The 14,951-nt window shown below is 36.5% G+C and overlaps 1 protein-coding gene across 4 annotated transcripts in view; it reads right to left on the bottom strand.

The window, feature by feature from the left end:
• AFF3 (ALF transcription elongation factor 3) overlaps nucleotides 1-14,951 on the bottom strand; it is a 521,667-nt gene that overhangs the window by 343,869 nt on the left and 162,847 nt on the right. The gene's annotated exons all lie outside the window — the stretch shown is intronic.

The following is a 14,951-nucleotide window of genomic DNA, read 5'->3' as shown; positions in this document are numbered from 1 at the left end:
TAATAGCCAAAAGTCACACTTGGGGCGCACATGCTTCCAAATACCACATAACTTGCTATAACACGTCCTCATATTTATAACTATGCTATATGTCTCCATTAAAACCCAATAAATTGCTTCTCTGCACCACTGATTATGAAGATTTTTCTCCATTAGAGTACCTTCCAATCATACAAAGGTTTCCAAAGGTCATATTTTTAACCCTAATAAATATAGTTGTATTTCTCACTGAATAGTCTCAAGATCAGAAATCACTAGGGTATGAAAGAGACATGAGGCTACATATTAACTCAGAAAACTTTAAATTTAATGAGGGACAAAATCTCACAGGGTCATACATTCCCAAATGATAACACAGGGTAACAAATTCTTAGCTTACTGTTTCTGTATCAAAGGACTGATCTTTGCTCTGCCAAAATTGCATATCCATGAGCAAGATAAATTATTATGGTTGTTTTAAGCCACTATCTTTTAAGGTGGTTTGTTTTACAGCAAAAGCTAATCCAAACACTCCCTATGGAGCAGCAGTAACATGCATGTGAAGGGCCATCCTTTTGGCAGATACTACATAGTACCCAAACAGGGAAGAGTAAGGGTAACCTCCATCTGCACCCCCACTAATCCCAACCCCATCATAGCCTGGACTCTGTAGCACTTACTATGTTCTGAAAAACACTGGGGCAAAACCAATTCTATCTGGCTCCTTTCCTTCAGAGAGGAGAAGAAAGAGGAAGAGTTGAAGTAGTTCAGTGACAAGGATAGTCTCCTACTTGGCTATACCTACTATTGTGTCTAATACAATAGGAACCTTATATAAGGAATTATATTAAATAGTAAATTCTTTTTTTATTTTTTTAGCATCAGAAACTAGAGGTTTATTTATTTATTTTTGTATATTTTTTATTGGAGTTTGATTTGCCAACATATAACACCCAGTGCTCACCTCGTCAAGTGCCCCCCTCAGTAGCTGTCACCCAGTCACCCCATCTCCCACCCACCTCCCCTTCCACTACTCCTTGTTCGTTTCCCAGAGTTAGTAGTCTCTCACGTTATATCACCTTCTCTGATTTTTCCCACTCATTTTCTCTTTCCTCTATAATCCCTTTCACTATTTTTTATATTTTTTATGAGTGAAAACATATAACGTTTGTCCTTCTCCGATTGACTTACTTCACTCAGCATAATACCCTCCAGTTCCATCCACGTCAAAGCAAATGGTGGGTATTCATAATTTCTAATGGCTGAGTAATATTCCATTTTATATATAGACCACATCTTCTTTATCCATTCATCTTTTGATGGACACTGAGGTTCCTTCCACAGTTTGGCCACTGTGGACATTGCTGCTATAACACTGGGGTACAGGGGTCTTGGCTTTTCACTGCATCTATATCTTTGGGGTAAATCCTCAGTAATGCAATTGCTGGGTCACAGGGTAGCTCTAAAATAGTGAATTTTTGATAGTATGTTTGTTTTTCACAATTGTATATGTTAGCAATTTTGAATCAATTTTTTGGTGTATTCTAATATTGAACAAATAAGTAAGGGGAGGTTGGTGGGGGCATTGGGTGATGGGAATTAAGGAGGGCACATGAGGAGATGAACACTGGGTGTTATATGATATTTTGGCAAATTGAGTTGAAATAAAAATAAATATATTATGATAATAGGAATAAGACTTTTCAATAGAAGAAAAGGGAATTATAAATGCAGAAAGAGAGAACGCTAGAATGAATCCTGTGGAACTGGATTAGAATTAGAGATGTCAATATGATCTCTGATTTTTGTTGGAGAGAAGGGTAGATAGATATGTGGAAGATAAACATAAGATAGATACCTAGGTATCTAATATTGATAGTATATGTGTTTGTAATGTATATACGTATGTAACATATATACTAGCATATGCACATATGATTTTTTTCTGAATCATTTGAGAATAAGTAGCAGGCATATATACAGAGAGAAAATGTATATGTGTTTACTACCTTTTTCCAATTAAAAAGCCTAGAAGCAACAACATCGAAGTAGCAATGAGCACACATAGTACCCAGATCTTGGTTTCTAAATACCATGACTTCAATAAAAGGAGCCAGGGCTCCCTCCTTAGAGAAATGGCTGATTCCAGAACTAAGGTTGAGGAATTACAAAATTATTTTAGGACATCTTGCTGTACCAGAGAAAAGGAATAATGGAGGGAAAGGGGAATATGCCAAGTGGAAACAAGCCAGCTTCTTGGGAATCTGACTGACCATATCTGGGATAATTTGAGCATTAAAATAATGTGAATAGGGGATCCCTGGGCGCAGCGGTTTGGCACCTGCCTTTGGCCCAGGGCGCAATCCTGGAGACCCGGGATTGAATCCCATGTCGGGCTCCCGGTGCATGGAGCCTGCTTCTCCCTCTGCCTGTGTCTCTGCCTCTCTCTCTCTCTCTCTGTGTGACTATCATAAATAAAAAAAATTTTGAAAAAATCTTAAAATAATGTGAATAATCCATTATAACCTACTGAATAAAATAAAAATCCGTGAGTCCACACTGATTGGATTAATAAATAAGGTAGAAGGGAAAGCTCTTCCTTATATAGGAATGTCAACTAATAAATATAGGAGTAATTACACAATTAGCAAAACCACTGTTTGGCAAACACCACTAAAATAAATGACTCAGGCAAGAATCATCAATGGATGCTAAAACTAGTGAGTGAAAGCTTCATAAGAAATAAAATGTCTACAGAGTCTCGAAGATATTTATTGATAATACTTATTAAAAACTTCAATGGAGAAAACTGACAGGTACTACCTTAACCAAGTGAGCATGTTTACATTATCAGTAATGAGACAAGTCAATATCATGAGCCCCTGAACATGATGTTTTGAGATGAATCAGCATTTCTCTTGTGGCATTCCTGCCAAAAAAAAAAAAAAAAAAAGCAAAACTTGAATCTAATCATTGGAAGACATTAAACAAACCTAAATTGAGAAATAGTTTATAAACTAGGCTCTGGCCCTCAAAAATGTCAAGACTGTAAGAGCAAAAACACAAACAAACAAAAAAAAAGAGCCTAAGAAATAATGCATATTGAAGGAGTCTAAAGAGGCATATCAACTAAATGCAGTGGATGATCTTGAATTGGACCCTGGATCAGGGAAAGAAAAGAGACAGTAACACAATTTGAGAAAGTAAAATAAGGTCTACAGATTATAGTACAGCATTAATGTTAATCTCCTAATTTTGATTAATGTACTATGAATAGGTAAGAGAATGCTCTTGCTTTTTAAGAAAATACACACTAAATTATTTAGAAAAGAAATGAGCTTTGTGTCCGCACTGTTTCCTCAAGTGGTTCAGAAAAATTATATGTATATATGCGAAAGCCATATATTTTATATTATACACACTTACAAGGAGCAAGGAGAAAAGGAAAAGAGAAAAATAATGTGATCAAGTATTAACATTTGAGAAATCCAAATAAAAGGTACAGGGAATACTTTGACTCTCCTCGTAACTTTTCAGCATAAAATTACTTCAAAATAAGTGTATTAAAATTATATAGGTATGAAATGATGAAAAGTATTGGCTTAATGGAACAGATTAATTAAAATATTATATATTAACTTCTAACAGCAATTACACAAAAAAATAGAGCCACATGTATCAGTAGGGATGTATTAAGTGAAAAAGGCAAGTTCACATGTCATGAACAGTACAGTATCATTTATGTAATTTAAAATATATAGGTGAAACATTACTATGTTATTTGAAATTCTTAATTTTTAAACATAGGTACCCACATTTTCATTTTGCACTGAGCCTCGTAAGTTATGCAGCCCCACAAGTTGTTATAACTTTCTTTCATAAAAAATAACTAAAATAAATTAGCTATTTCTGGATGGCATATACCCAGGTGTTTACTGGGTTATTCTATGTACTTCACAGTATTTCAATATTTTTTTCAAGTTAAAAAGAATCTTTTCACAAGTTTATCTTATGACACTAATATAGCTTGTGGTGAAAAAAACACAACAGTAACAACCCTATATTCAGCATTGCAAAGTTGGGTTGCCCTAAAGTTCAGTTTAAAAGAGAAGCTGTCTATAAGAACACTCTTCCTTTGCCCAAATCCTTTGCATTTACTTCTCTGCTTAAATGTTACCACTTCAAGAGTTTTCTTTCACTACTTCATCTACAACTCCTCCTTTCCTTCTTAGTCCATCACTCCATCCCCTCACTCTGTTTTATCATAGCACTTACTCTGAAATCCCATAATTTATTTATGTAGTCATGCTATATTATATTCTCCTTCATTAGAATATAAATCCTAGGAGCTCTGTATTCCTTGTTGCTTCCATATTTCTGACACCTGAAAAAGGACTTGGCACATAGCAAGTGTCTAATGTCCATTAAAAAAGAAACTTAAAATGAGGGGCAGAGACAACGAGAAAGATTTGCAGACATAGAGAAAGACCTAAAAGTATCCATGCTTTTGTAACCAGCCCAGAGTAAGATTTTCTAAGAGCTTGCAGGATGCACTAAGTGTGCAAACACAGACTTGAAGGAAGCTGGGGACACCCTAATCCTTGGAAATCACATTCTCCAATCATGCCCTTAGAAAACATATCCTGGCAACAGTCCTAAACAGAATTATGAACTACCTCTTTAGGGACAGCAGTGTCTCTGGGTCATCAATTCTGGTCACTTCAAATCTTCATCTCAAGGTGGTCTTGCAAGTCTACAAGGCCAAGGCAAAGACTGCAAAGGCAAGGGCCTGACACCTAATGCCACCTCTGCAAGACTAGAAATCTCTAGAACATGTGCACTTCTGTGTGTCTCTGCTCTTGTTCATGCTATATCTAGTTTTTTAGATGCCTGATCTCCAAAGCTTGACTTGAGCTTCCCTTCAGAAAACCTGCCCCAAGGACTGCAGCCCACTGTGTAGTCAGGGTTCTGGAAGATTGGGTAAGCAAGGACCTGGAAGATGAGAGTTTAACACAGGGATTATTTACACACTCCATTGCAGCGGGCTGGAACTGTAGGCTAGTGCAGCACTCTGCCTAAGGTTAGGCACAAAAGGGGTAATGACTGCTCCTTGGCCTGAAAGGTCAGAGCCCAGAGGGTGATAACAGGGGCCAAAGCAGGGAGAGGAGATAGGACCTGACTGTCCTTCCTCCCTCTGATCTCCTCACTGGCTGAGCTCAACCAGAGGCCAGAGGGTAGGAAAGCCTGATGCACTACTTACTAGCACTTCTCTAGCACGAAACGGCTGGGAGAAGAGGTGAGAGTAGATCTGGAACAGGCATATAGAAGAAACTGAATACTGACAATTATTTCTGTGTTCTAGATACTTATAACAAAGGATGTACAATTATATCCTCTCTTGTTAGAGGTCAACCCTTGTTTCTTGTGTGCCAGCCTTGTCTTTTTCAGCTCTTCAGGGGAAGGGATCATATATTATTCTTCCTGCATTCCCTAAAGAGATTATCATATAATCATATATCATACCAAATAATCACAATAATTTAGTGATCCTATGAGAGATTACTAAACAGGCTGTCAGATTTTCTGATATTAAAAATGACCTAAAAGCATCACAATTTATGATACTCTGATTATATGTGATAGCAGTATCTATCTCATTAACAGAAGCCAGAATTCTGGAGCAACTCATACACATTTCTGCATAAGATACAACATAACCTAGTAAGAAAAGTAAATGATGAAGGTAGTTCACTAACAAGAAAACTGCATTATCTGCCTTACAAAAAGCATGAAAAAAATTCTGTTGGTTATTTATTACTTGGTCATTATATGAAAATATTACAGAAATAAAAACCTTAGGAGGAGGAAAAAATCCTAACAAATTCTTATAGGACCGAATAGTAATATGCTAGTGCACAATCAATTCTGATGCAAAAAAAAGGGGAAAGAAAAAACCCCAGCTATTCTCTTTCAGTGTTGTTTTCTAAAGGGAATAAATAATTTACTGTTCCTTCAACCAAGCAATTGTCTCCTATTATCTGAAAAATATATTCTGGTTGCAGTTATAAAAAATAGAGAGCATTTTTTTCCCCCTGGCTTGCCCGTTACATTGCTGTATATCTTTTGATTATGAGCATGATAGCTCAGAAGTCATAAAGAAAAGTTTTTTGAAACACCAACATCTTGCTTTGGTGACAACAAGGAAAAGGCAATCAAGCCAAAGCTTGAAACATCCTGGAAATATCTTGGGCACTTAAGATAATTTAGAATAATTTAAAGTAGATTAGTTATACATTGCATTTCACGTCCTTAAAAATCTACTAATGAACATCACCCTGATCCCCATTCCTCATGCTTTAGACACTCTGGGGGTCAGAATTACTGACCATACATACTCAACGTTCCACTTGTGCCTTTTACAAAAAATGGTACCACTATCCGGGTTTGGAAAGCCAGAGGTATTTTTAATCCTACTCATTATTGTTATTGCTGTATGATATTCATTAGGTTATTGTCGGTTTTTATGAATATAGACAACAATCATTAATTCCCAGTAGCAGTATAAAACCATTTCACTGCACTGTAATGTTTTCCCCCATTAAGGACATGGATGAAAAACATTTGGGGCACCTAATTCTTTTATGGAAGATCCAAGAGCATAACACTATTAATGTTTATCTCTTAAGTATAATTACCATATTTCCCATATCAATGCCCACAGTTGAACGCAGCAATTAAAATGAGATGTATAATTTTCATGTTTTGAATGAATTTAATTGTGTGAAGATCTGTTCTTGCCCTCCTATACATACCTTTCAGGAGGCATTCCTTTGCCAATTCTAGAATGGGTTGTAGAATATGGGATGGTTCCTTCTACAAAATTAGCCAATCCCCTGGGCAGCTGCTACCAAGACCAGACAGCTATTCCTGTTCAAATCATTTTAGATCTAACAGGCAAATTTTACTCATTTTTGAAAACTAGGATCAAGTTCAATTTACCCACAATATATTATAAAACAATTATTCTTTATTTAAAAAGATTTCATACTAATTAATCCCTTTTTTCCCCTTACTAATTGTAATTCCTTTAAGGCAAAGGTTAAAAGTAATAGCATTCCCCAAATTAAGCCCAAAGAAAGTAGAACACAGAAAATAATACAAATTAATGAGACAGAAAACTGACAAAAAAAATTAGCAACGCCAGAATTGGATTCTTTAAGAAGATTGATAAAATTGATAACCACTTACAAATACCAATCAAGATTTGGAAAAAAGAAAAGATAGAAAACAGAAATGATCAATCTTAATAATAAAAGAGTGGACATAATACAGATTGTATAAAAATTAAAAGCATAATGAAAAGATATAAACAATTTTATGCCAACAAATTTGACTATATATGAAATAGACAAGTTTCTAAAACACAACTTACCAAAATTGACACAAGAAGAGATAGAAAATCTAAAGAACTCAATATCCATTAAAGAAATTGAATTTGTAATTAAACAATTTTCTAAAAGAAAACTCCAGGACTAAATCTATCCACTGTTAAATTCTTCCAAGAATTAATAAAAGAGATAATATCAATCATATACAATCTTTTAGAAGACAAAGGAAAGAATACTTCCCAATGTATCCTGTGAAGTCATTATGATTCTGGTATCAAAACCAATCTGAAACTAATGATGTCCTATATGTTGGCTAATTGAATTTAAATTTTGAAAAAAACCAAACACATTATAAGAAAAGAAAGTTACAGAGCAAAATCCCTCATGAACATCAATGTAAAGGAAAAAAAAAAAACTTTAACAAAATGTTATTACATCACCTAGAAACATAAAGAGGAAAATATACCATAATCAAGTAGAGCTTATTCTAGGAATTAATGGTTAGAAATTAATTAATGTAGCTTCTTATACTAACACATTAAGGGGGGATTTATATGGTCATTTCAGCAGATACAGAGAAAGCAGTTGACACATCCATTTACGTTAAATACATACCCTACTTATGCAACATGCATTTATGTAAGAATATTTCAGCAAACTAGGAATAGAAAATAACTTCCTCAGCCTGTAATGGACATCAAAAAAAGGAAAGTCTATAGCTAACCACACTTAACAGTGAAATATTAAATGTTTCTCCCTAAGGTTGGGAACAAGAAAAACAATGTATAATGTATACTCTTACCACTTCTATTCAACATTTACTGAAGGTTCTAGCCATAGAAATCAGACAAGCAAGAGAAATAAAAGGTATATAGACCGAAAAGACAGCAGCAAAACTACCTTTATGCAGCGCTGACATATTATGTATACATAAAAAGTCAGGATAAACCTACAAGAGAACTACTAGATCTGATAAACGAATTTAGCTAAACGAATTCTGCTAAACGAAGTTAGCAATGTTGTAAGATATGAAGTCAAGTATTTACAATAAAAAGGCTAAAAACACTATTTACACAAGTATAAAAAATATCAAGTACTTGGGGATAAATTTAATAAAAGTCATGTAAGATCTTTATACTAAAAAGTCCAAAACACTGCTGAAAGAAGCTAAAGAAGACCTAAATAAGTAAAAATATATACGACAAATGCAGACATTGAAACACTCAATATTGTGAAGAGGTCAATTCTCCTCATATTGATCAAGAAATTCAATACAATTACAGTCAAAGTCTCAGCAGTCTTTTCTTAAAAGAAAAGGCACAAAATTAAAATTTAAATTAAAAAAAATTAAAAGAAAAGGCACAGAATCATGGACCCAACATTAAAGCTACAACAAACAAGTTACTAGAGACTCTGAAAAGAATACACCACCTCTGTTACGGCTCATTCTTCCCAATATTCCATAATCTCAGTCGAATCATGATGAAAATGTCAGATACACCAAATTGAGGGCTACTCTACAAAACCTCTTGAGTAGTCTTCAAAAGTGTCAAGGTCATAAAAGATGAGAAAAGGCTGAGGAATTATCAGAGACCACAGAACACTAAGGAATCACGACAACTAAGGGCAATGTGGTGTCCTGGACTGGATCCTGAACAAAGACAATAAGGGAAAAACTGGTGAGATCTGAACAGAGTCAGTACATCATATATCGTACTGACATTAATTTCTTAATTTTGACAATTGTACAATGGTTGTGAAAGATGTTAACGTCAGGGATAGCTGGGTAAGGGGTACACAGGCACTCAATGCACCATCTTTGCAACTTTCCTGTAAATTTAAAATTACTTCAAAATAAAAAGGTTTTAAAATGTTATTAGAACAAAGTATAAATATATTCGTGAAAGTGAAGTAGACAAAGCTTGTTCAGAATAGGAATTTTTCTTAGCAGTAAACGTAAAAAGAACAAAAATGATAACTGATAACTTGGATTTCATCACAATTAAAAATGTGATGAAAAAAGCATGACAAGAGAATAAACAAGAAAGCCACAGAATGGAAGGAAAAATCTGCAATGCAATCTGAAAAGTGACTTCTATCTAGTACATAAGAAGCACTCTGGTACCTAATAAACAATAATAACAGCATAAGAAAAGGCAAAAGACATGAAGAGAGTCACTTGACGAATGAGGTTTAAACAAATTGTCAATAAGCACGTGGAAGAGTGCTCAACATCATTTCCATTTGGGGAATGCAGATTAAAGCCATAATGAGATACCAACAGTCACCCACTAAAATGATTAAATGAAAAAGACAACCACCGCCAAATGTTGAGGATTGTGCAATACCAAAATTCTTCAGTGTTCTTGGTCAAATATAAGATGGTAAAATCACTCTGGAAATCTCTTGCAGCTTCTTTTTTTTTTTTTTTTTAAGATTTTATTTATTGATTGATGAGAGACACAGAGAGAGAGAGAAAGAGGCAGAGACACAGGCAGAGGGAGAAGCAGGCTCCATGCAGGGATCCCGAGTCTCCAGGATCACGCCCCTGGCTGATGGTGGCACTAAACCTCTGAGCCACTGAGGCTGCCCTCTCTTGCAGCTTCTTAAAGTTAAACATAATCTACTCTACAACTTATCAATTCCACTCCTAGGTGTTTATACAAAAGAAATCAAACCATAGGTCTGTAAAAAGTTCTGTACTACAATGTCCATAGCTGTTTTATTCATAATGACCCAAACCTACAAATAGCCTAGATTTCTATTAAAGTATCAACCTACTGTGATATATTCATATAGTGGATTACTACACAATAAGTGGGGGGGGGGGTGGGGAGGAACACTGATGCAGGCAACAAAATCAATGAATCTCAAAAATACTATGTTGAGGGGGAGAAAGCCAGAAATTAAAAGTACATACTGTATGATCCCATTTCTACAAAATTCTAGAGTGGGTAAAATAATAAGATCAAGGCTTGCTTCTGGGGGCCATGGGAACTGACTGGAAGGGAGGCCTGGAGATGATGCCTTTAGCTTTTGCATTTATCAAAACTGAAAGGTAACTGATCATTCCACTGCATGCGAATTGTACCTCAATTAAAGAAAAAGGTAACACAGTTCCTAAGAATTAAGAACCATTATAGGTTCTTGACTTAACATGTTTTTTTCCTTATGCCTAGAGTCTTTCCTACCTCTGGGGATGAAAGAAGCCGTTTTCGTAGTTCCAGTCCTTTGGCCACTTCTTATGGAATGGTGGTAAATATTTTAGCCCAGCCTGTTGGAGTTTTCAGCTAGGGCAAGTTACTGCTCTACCAGGTGTCCTTGAAACACTTCCCAAATGTAATATAGTATATTCATGCACGTGCTATTCACTCCCAATACACCCATCCAGAGCATCAACCTCATAAATGTTTCATATTTTATAAACTTAAAAAAAAAAAAAAAAAACAGGGTTGCCCTGGTGGCCCAGGGGTTTGGCGCCACCTTCAGCCCGGGGTGTGATCCTGGAGACCTGGGATCGAGTCCCACATCAGGCTCCCTGCATAGAGCCTGCTTCTCTCCCTCTCTCTCTCTGCCTGTGTCTCTGCCTCTCTCTCTTTCTGTCTGTCATGAATAAATAAATAAAATCTTAAAAAAAAACAGAGTTTTACCATCACCCCTCCCTTGGAAGAGGGAAAATACCATGCCAATATAGTATGTTTTAAGCAAACTTTTCTTGTTTAAAACAGTATGTTTTACCATGCCAAATACAGTATGGGTTTTTTTTTTTTAGTTTTTTTCTGAGTTTTTTTTTAAGATTTTATTTATTTATTCTTGAGACATAGGCAGAGAGAGAAGCAGACTTTCCACAGGGAGCCTGATACGGGATTTGATCCCAACACCCCGGGATCACAATCTGAGCCGAAGGCAGATGCTCCACACTGAGCCACCCTGGTGCCCTCAAATACAGTATGTTTAAGCAAACTTTTCTTCATCCCACAGGAAGCATAACAGTAACCTAGCTCCATTTTAGATAGGATAATATAGGGGAAATCTGAAGATAAGATAAAACTGGAGCTGAGTAACCTCCATCTACCAGGATCTTCTCACAGTTGCCATCTCTTCCAAATGCCAAATTGCTCAAAGTTAAATGGCTCCTTAGGGAGTTATAGGATTTTGCATACAAAGGACTTTGGTCTGAACATTTGTGATGCTTACCAGAGTACAGATTGTCAATTTCTAGATATAAGCTTTCAATGCTAAAAAGCATATGGAATATCTGGAAAGAAATATGCTTTGGGCTTAAGAATCAGCAAGTACTTTATTTCACATTCTACCCAAGTATTCTCAAGAGCCACAGCTACGAGTTCTATAAATTTAGAGGTTAACTTGTATTGTTGCAAAAGGAACATTTATTTTATTTTTTTTAAGATTTATTTATTCATGTAGACATAGCGAGAGAGAGAGAGAGAGAGAGAGAGAGAGAGGCAGAGATAGAAGCAGACTCCATGCAGGGAGCCCGACGTGGGACTCAATCCCGGGACTCCAGGATTGCGCCCTGGGCCAAAGGCAGGCGCCAAACCGCTGAGCCACCCAGGGATCCCCAAAAGGAACATTTAAAGATGACTAGCATCTTCTGAATTCTAGTTGGTGGAAAAGTGAGGTCCGATGAATTCATTCAAAAGAGAGAAAGCACGTAGTGACAATAGTTGTTGTATGGCATTTGAGCATATCTACTATGCTGACTGTAAATCATTTGAATCAGATATTTTAAAGGACTTGTTCCATAGTTCTTTTGCAATAAAAACTCAATCTTGCTTTGGGAAAAACATTCCCAAAATAGGAAATTTCTCATCCTTAGTTTCTGAGATTTGTGTGGCTTAAAAAAAAAGGAGGCGGGGATGCTATGATCCACCCCAGTATGCGTGTACTAAGCATATTAAATGTGTTTTTTGCCTCTATAAAATCACACCATAGAATTCACTTTTAATGTTGTACTTCTTAGAGTTACAATTAAACCAAGGTAAAGAATAAAATCAATAACGGCTGCATAGGAAGAGTAAGCAAGTCCTGCTTTAAGAAACATCTCTGCTTTTGGACTATAGAATGGGCAAGAGAGAATTCCAGCAGTCAGCTTCATGTAGGGAGTGTGCTTATCTATGAATCACCTTGCTGGATATGACCCTCATAAGAAAATCAGAATCTTACCCAATTCAGGCTATTCTCTGTAGGTTTGTTATAACATTCTTCCCTTAAGCTTTCCTATCCTGTCCTTCCTCTAACAAGTACCAATGAACAAACCTTTGTGCTCTACATTGGGCTGGGGATTGAGGAAGTTTCTTTCTCCTCATAAGACATGCCTCAGGGACTTAAGATTTTTGGAAAGAAAACACACAGGCATACACAACACACACAGACAACAATGCAATTCCTCCCCCTTCAGCTAGCACAAATCTTACATATTATTCAAGGTTCTACTTGGGCATCGTTTCCTTTGAGTTGCTTTCTTAGAGGTTCCAAAGAAATCAACCTTCCTACTCACATCACAACTTGTTTCTCTCTTATAGCTCTTACTTGATCCTGCTATGATCTATAATATACTGTCCATCTCTATTCCTCTTTGAATTCTTCCCACAGTGCTTACTACAGCACCATGTATGCAGGCAGTGTCACTAAATAAGAGTTGAATTCCTGGCCTTTTCATTTAAGTTGGGAATATGGAAGAAGATGGTCATTACCAGGAAGGTGAAGAGGTGAATATCCTTCTTGCATTACTATCACTGTTCCTCAGTCTGCCATATCATGTAACCCAAACTTCACTCTACTTTAGCTTATTGCTATAAATTTAACATTAATCTGGCAAAAATAGCAACATCAGGAGGTCATTCTATCACATGCTATGTTTCAGATTTAGAAACTATTAAACTGACACATAAAACCCAAAATGCTACTTTATCAACTTAATTTTCCCATGTCCACACACTACAAAAGGGAATTTCTATTTTAGAACTACACCATCAAATGCAAATGGCTAAGGTTTTTATTGTTAATATTATTGTTATTATAGATTTTCTTTCCTTTTGTGCTCATACCGATTCAGTCAAATTTACTTCAGGCTTGGCACAGATGATCAAACTCTGTTTTCTTCAAGCTCAATAATATTTTCCTACAAAATACGTTTTATTAATGTAGAGAAATGTGAGCCATCCCAAGGAGTGATTCTCACTACCCCAGAGCATGATCTAGGAATTTATTTCTGTTGCTTTTGATCTTCTTGAGGTCAAGGACCACATATTAATATCTTGTGTTTTCGGCAGATAGCATTGCACCTGGTACCTAGTCAGCACTCAATCCAAGTTTACAGAATGGATGCCCTACATTTTTTCTTGGGCAGATGAAAAGACAATTGAAAAATGAAGAAAGTGTGCTGGAATCTCAGCCTTCCTTTCTGTGCCTCTCCAGGGGCTCAGTCCCTGCCATCTCCGAGGCTGTGCTGATACACTGAGCAGTTCGTAAGTCAAGCACAGATGGAGGAGGGCAGGGTGCAGGACATGCATAGAACAGGACTGGAAACCCCAGACCCTGGCATCAGCTTAGCAACAGAAGACACACAGTAAACAGCATATATTATTCCAAGGCCACAAGCTGAGCTCCATTCTCAGGGAGCTGCTTTATTATCAGCGAATAAACCAAGGTCTCACAACTATGGATCAGGAGCTGATAATGTCCCTTTTATGCTACAGGCAACCATGGAGTCATTTAATTAATATCTGCCAAGGCTAGATGATGGATGGAAATGAATCACTATATTGTACACCTGAAACTAATATCATACTGCAATGTTAAAAACACGAGAAACTAAACTAAGCCAAACTAAATCAAAATAAACATAAAGACAACCTGAAAAAAATATATCTGCAAAGGTTGCTCATAGGAAAATGAAGTCATCATTTATACATTTGGTAAACATTTATTGGGACCCAATTCAACTGTGTGAGGAGTTGAGGATACAAAAATCAATAATTTGCAGTCCTCAGTCCTCATGGAGTAATCTGCCATGGGGACACAGTCATAACTTAAATCAATAAGTAGGAGACCAGACCCCAAATACATAAGCCTGGAGAAGAAACACAGCCAGTGATAGCAAGACAGCAAAGCTCCAACACATTGGTACCAAGCACAAAAGGAATTTAAACAGCACTACTGAGTCCACCTGCCACTCTCTGCAATAAACACACATGCCCAGAGTGCATGTATAGCCAGAGCCAGAGACTTGCTGCTCCACATTCAGGTGCAAGTTCTTTATGCTTCTCATTTTCTCACTCTGAGCTCATTCTATTATTTAAAGATACATAAGTTTTCATATAGCAAAATCCCTAAAGCCATACCACCCACTTCACACATTATTAATTTACACATACACTCAGGACTAGATACATTAGAACAGGTCTCAACTGTTCTTTGCGGGAGATTTAGGGTTCTCAAGGACAGTTTTTATCTCATACTCCAACTTTGAATCTAGTGGCTCCCCACTGTATGTACAAAGTGCTTCAGACACACAGGACCTGGATGAAGGAGCAAGTGTGATGTGCCTGCAGGGCTGAA

This window comes from Canis lupus, chromosome 11 (genome assembly GCF_048164855.1).
Source record: "Canis lupus baileyi chromosome 11, mCanLup2.hap1, whole genome shotgun sequence".
In the NCBI taxonomy this organism is placed as follows: domain Eukaryota; kingdom Metazoa; phylum Chordata; class Mammalia; order Carnivora; family Canidae; genus Canis; species Canis lupus.
The sequence above is the reverse complement of the archived record's forward strand: the minus strand, read 5'-3'. Positions and strand labels throughout refer to the sequence as shown.